Source organism: Jaculus jaculus, chromosome 6, assembly GCF_020740685.1.
Source record: "Jaculus jaculus isolate mJacJac1 chromosome 6, mJacJac1.mat.Y.cur, whole genome shotgun sequence".
In the NCBI taxonomy this organism is placed as follows: domain Eukaryota; kingdom Metazoa; phylum Chordata; class Mammalia; order Rodentia; family Dipodidae; genus Jaculus; species Jaculus jaculus.
In genome coordinates, this window is record NC_059107.1 from 4,121,195 (window position 1) to 4,127,100 (window position 5,906).

Here is a 5,906-nt window from a genome sequence, read left to right on the forward strand (position 1 = left end):
GAGGAGTGCTCAGCCCTGAAACATTTCTATCACACCTTTCAAGGTTCAGGGTCCATTACAGAAGAGGTGGCAGAAAGAATGTAAGAGCCAAAGGAAGGGTAGGACTCCTTACAACATGCTCCCCAGACACAAAATGGCCTGGATATCCATGACCTCACAGTGCCTGACACTCCCTACACAAGACCATCATAATAGGAGGAAAAGATGATGACATCAAAATAAAAGAGAGACTGATTAGAGGGGGAGGGGATATGATGCAGAGTGGAGCTCTGAAGAGGAAAGTGGGGGGTCAGGAATTATCATGGTCTATTGTCTATAATTATGGAGTTGTCAATAATAAAAAAAGATTTAAGAGGGAATTGGGGAGATGGCTCCGTTAGTAAAGTGCTTTCCAGCAAGCACGAGAAGCTGAATTCCGATCCCCAGCACCCATGCCAACCCGAGCAGGCATGGCGGCCCACCCTTAATCCCAGCACTTGTGAAATGGAGGCAGGGGCTCCCCGAGGCAAGCTGGATAGCTAAACTGTCTGAATTGGTGAACCTGGGCTCACGAAAGAGACCCTACCTCTGTAATAGGGTGGAGAGCGATCAAGGAAGATACCTGATGTCAACTTCTGGCCTCTCCACACACATGCACCTATGCAGCGTGAACAGGTATATGCACACACATGCATGCCACATAGAAAAAAGAGGGCTGGATAGTTGGCTCAGTGGTTAAAGGACTTGTTTGCAAAGCCTGATGGTCCAGGTTTGATTCCCCAGTACCCACGTAAAGCCAGATGTGTACAGTGGTGTCTGTGACTGGAGTTCATCTGCAGTGGCAGGAGGCCCTGGTGTGCCCATTCCCCTTCCTTCTCTCTCTCTCTCTCCCTCCCTCCCTTGCTCTCTCTTTCTCCTTGTAAATAAATAATGTTGTTTTTTAAATATTTTATGTATTTATTTATTTGAGAGAAAGAGAGAGAGAGAGAATGGGCACACCAGGGCCTCTAACCCCTGCAAACAAACTCCAGATGCATATGCCACCTTATGCACCCATCTTATGTGGGTACTGGGGAATCAAATCTAGGTGCTTCGCAGGCAAGCACGTTAACCAATAAGCCATCTCTCTATCCCCTACTTTTTTAAAATACAAAAAAGAGAGAGAAAGAGAGAAGACAAAATGGCAGCCACCAACACAGACACAACCTCAAAACTTACAAGGGAATCACCAAAGATCTAGAGAGACTAGCGATGGGAGGGGCAGGGTAATGAGACTCAAAGAAGCATGTGTAGGGCTGGAGAGATGGCTTAGAGGTTAAGCACTTGCCTGTGAAGCCTAAGGACCCCGGTTTGAGGCTCGGTTCCCCAGGTCCCACGTTAGCCAGATGCACAAGGGGGCGCACGCGTCTGGAGTTCGGTTGCAGTGGCTGGAGGCCCTGGCGCGCCCATTCTCTCTATCTGCCTTTTTCTCTGTCTGTCTGTCACTCTTAAATAAATAAATAATTTAAAAAAATTAAAAAAAAAGGAGCATGTGTAACTGCTGGCCAGCCAGGAGAGAGGCTAGTCTCCCAGGGGCTTCAAAAATCTGTGAAATCAGAATGGTCCCCAGAGCCACAGGGCTTCCGACTCTACGTCCAGGAGACAGCTTTATGGATCATTATTAAAGTGCCAAGAAAACGAAACATAAACCAGAAAAATGAGGCTGTGGCCCCATTAGTAACGAGGATGCTGGACGCAGGCCAGCAGCACCTACGTCTTCACAACTTAGCCCAGAGGCTGGGCTGGGGGCTGGAGAGGTCCCGTCTCCACCTGACATGCAGATGGGGCTTCCGAAAGGTCCTGTGGTGCACCCACCACGAAGTGGGCGGAAGGACCCAAAGCCTAGCTCACCGCTTCTAGAAGGTGGAACCAACCCCTCCTGGTGCACCCCACATGGGGATACCATGGCCAGCCAACTCCTTCTCCCCTTGTCCCTCAGGAAGACAGGACATGAAACCACTCCCCCAAACCCCTCCAAGCCTGCTCAAGACCCTGCCCTGCTCATCCTGGAGCACCAGACTGTGTGGGAGTGGACCCCAAGAGAGACAGGCCTTTTTCAGACACCCAGGACATCAAGCGAGGGCAAGACAAAGTGTCCCCACAACCCCAGCGCTCCCCAAAGAGCACTACCGTGACCAAGGCTTTGTGACGACCAAGGGAAGGAAGTGCTCTGCGCCCTCCCTCCTTTGCTCCACCCCTGGCCACGAGGATGCCCCTGCCATGCACAAGAGGGCAAAGAAGAATATGCTTCAACCAAATAAATTATTCCTGAGAGAAGACATCGAACTGAGCCAGAGTGACTTAAAGAAAAATGGAACGTTTGGGCCTGGGAATGTCAGTGTGTCTTTGCTTTGTTTTTTTTTTTTTGTTTCTTGGGTTTTTTGTTTGTTTTGTTTTGTTTTCCCAAGGTAGGGTCTCACTTTAGTCCAGGCTGACCTGGAATTCACTATGGAGTCTCAGGGTGGCCTCAAACTCACGGCGATCCTCCTACCTCTGCCTCCCGAGTGCTGGCATTAAAGGCATGCGCCACCATGCCCGGCGTCAGTGTGTCTTTGACTATGCCAGTGTCACGGGTTTATCTGCAGCGTTTACTGAGCACAACACCCCAAGGGAATCACAGTGTGGAAGCAAGCTCAGCAGTGGACGTGAGGCCCGGTTGCTATGCTGGGATTTGTAGTCCAGTGGACGCAACAGCAGCAAACAAGCACCCATGGCAGTAATAATTATTATATTGTCACAGTTCTTATTTCCTGTGTGCTAGCTCTTTGACAGGCCTCAGCACTTTGTAGACCTTAACTCACCAAATCTTTTAAGTTCTACTGTTGCATTTGTTCTTGTTTTTATTACTTATTTATTTAAAAATTTTTTTTTTTTGACAGGGCGGCGCGTGTTTATTATGATAGGAAAGACTACTCCCTAGGAATTTTAACAAACAAGAACATTTTGCTGGGAGAACAAGACACTAGGATACAAAATTACAAGTGTTTTAACTCCAGGTCTGTCCCCAGCTCCACCAAGAAGCAAATGGAAAGACAGTTGAAGCAAACAGGCAATTCTGTAAAACTAGACTTAGAAACCCTACAAATCTGATTAAAATCTAAAACTTGTTTTGCTTTAAAAAAATTAATATATCAAAAGGCCTGCTTTAGTGACATGCTAAAATCCCACCAAAAAATAACCCCAACACCCCCTTGTCAGTAACAAAGTTGACCAGCCAACTCATACTTCTAAACCCACGTGTGGACAAGTGCGTGTGTGTCTTCTAGAGTTAGACACGGGGCTCAGAGACTGCAACTAATGTGTACCATCGCCTGCAAAAAATGGGCAGGGAAATCCTGGTAAAATGAGGAACAGTCCCAAATAACCAATTTTTCTAGTACTGTGCTCCCCACTGCTACTTCCTTTACTTACAAAGGGGACCCTTGAACCAAATAATTTACCTCACATTTGGCACCCAGTGACCAGGATGTTTGTTTTCTTTAGAAAAACACACATATCCACAACCCTTATATAATTTTTTTGTTTTTACATTTAAATATAAAAATACTACTTTTGCTTTGTGTTATCAATGGAGGACCAAGCAGTAAAGAACTTTTCTTCTCTTAAGGTAGGACAGCCATCTGTTGTCGCTGAGCTGCTGTTTGTGAAGGGTGTGGGTGGCTCAAGCAAGAGAAACACAAGAGGTAAACTAACCCCCAGTTCTTGCTCTTCTCCTAACCTCCACTAGTGAGAGTTGGTTTAATCTTAAGAACTGAAGGAGACATGCCATCCTAAGTAGTCAGCCTGCCCTTCCAGCTGTCCTTTAGAGGAAGTTCTCCCCTCCTTCACACGCTGCTTTGTGTGGAGGTGACATCTACCGAACAAGCACACCTCCAGAGAGAAGCAGTCACCACCTTTCCCTGCGCCCACCCACACATTAGAAAGGAAGAAAATGGGGGCCGGGTACATGGGAGATTAAGAACTTGACCCCTCTATGCTGACCAAGGAAAGCAAGGGTCACTGGGCATGAGGAATAAAAAGACCTTGAAATCCCACTTTTGAGTAATGAGGATAATTAAGACACCAGGGAGAGGGAGAGTTGCAGTGGGATGAAGAGCTGGGAAGGGCTCAGTCGCTGGAAGCATCGTCCCCTTAGTTTTTGTACTGGAAGGGCTCGTCGCCAGTCTCGTTGAGAAGACACGTACGGATGATGGCCTCTGTCACTGCAAAGGGGTCGCGGTTGGCAGAAGGGCGCCGGTCTTCGAAATAACCCCTCTTCTCCTGGCCGACAGACCGGGGAATGTGGATGCTGGCACTGCGGTTGGCAACACCGGCGGAAAAGTCGTTGATGTTGGAGGTCTCATGGAAGCCAGTCAGGCGCCGGGCATTGTCCAGGCCTCCCTTGGGATCGTAGGCACGGATGTGGTACTGGTGCCGCTTGCTGAGTTTCTCAATGGCCTCCTCCATGTACTTCAGGCCTTTCTCCTCCCGCATGGCCTTCGTGCTGAAGTCGGTGTGGCAGCCTGCGCCGTTCCAGTTCCCAGGAATGGGCTTAGGGTCAAAGGTTGCTATCACGCCAAAGTCTTCACATACATGATGTGATAAAGCGGGCCACCCACAGGTGATCTCCCATGCGGATTCCTTCACAGGGTCCAATTTGGAATTCCCACTGGGCAGGCATGACCTCGGCATTTGTTCCCGTGATCTTGACTCCAGCATACAAGCAGGCCCGGTAGTGAGCCTCCACGATGTCTCTGCCATAGGCTTTGTCAGCTCCCATGCCACAGTAATACGGGCCTTGGGGCCCAGGGAAGCCATTGGAAGGCCAACCAAAGGGGTGCCCATCCGTCCCCATGACAGTGTATTCCTGCTCCATTCCAAACCAGGGGTGCTGGTTGCTGACCATGTCCATGATCCACTTACAGGTGTGCCTTAAATTGGTTTCGGCAGGCTTCTGATTATACTTGAAAACTTCACAGAACACCAGCTTGTTGGGATCCTTGCGGAAAGGGTCACGGAACATGGCAACTGGGAGGAGGTACATGTCACTGTTGGAGCCTTCAGACTGGAAAGTGCTAGAGCCATCAAAATTCCATTCCAGCAACTCTTCTACACACTTGGGCTCACAGTCCAGGGTGCGGGTCTTGCAGCGCAGCCCTTCTCTGGTACCATCGATCCAGACATACATGGCTTGGACTTTCTCGCCTTGAGGCAGGGCCATGTACATCTGCTTGATGCTTTTGTTCAAGTTGGAACTTGCTGAGGTGGCCATGGTGGAAGGCGTTCTGGGTGGCCGCGGGCCGGTGGGAAGGAAGGTGGGCAGGCGGCGAGAGCGAGGTGGAGAGAGAGCGTGGAGAGGAGATCGGTGTACGGTTCAGACCCTGCGCTCGGCTCCCATTCTCGGCTCTCTAAAATTTTTAATTTATTTATTTGAGAGCGACAGACAGAGAGAAAGACAGATAGAGGGAGAGAGAGAGAATGGGCACGCCAGGGCCTCCAGCCACTGCAGACGAACTCCAGACGCGTGCGCCCCCTGTGCATCTGGCTAACGTGGGACCTGGGGAACCGAGCCTCGAACCGGGGTCCTTAGGCTTCACAGGCAAGTGCTTAACCACTAAGCCATTTCTCCAGCCCTATTTTTTATTTTTTTGAGGTAGGGTCTCACTCTAGCCCAGGCATTACATCCATTCTTACCCAGAGGCACAGAAAGAAATTGGCCTCATCCTTGGTTTTCCACCAGGAATAGATGGTAAAGCCCTATTGCTGAAGACGCCACATACTCGGGCTGCAAAATCACTGAGAAATCCTGCTGGAACGGAGCTGATAACCTCCTCCATGTGGACCAGCTGACAGAAAGCTGGAAAAAGCTATGCTCTGAGGACGGGCTTTCATTTTTAGGACCCTTTGCT

General features: G+C 49.4%; 1 pseudogene; it reads right to left on the bottom strand.

Moving 5' to 3' along the window:
* Positions 1 to 4,020: 4,020 nt before the first annotated feature.
* Positions 4,021 to 5,280, bottom strand: LOC123461663 (annotated as a pseudogene).
* Positions 5,281 to 5,906: the final 626 nt, after the last annotated feature.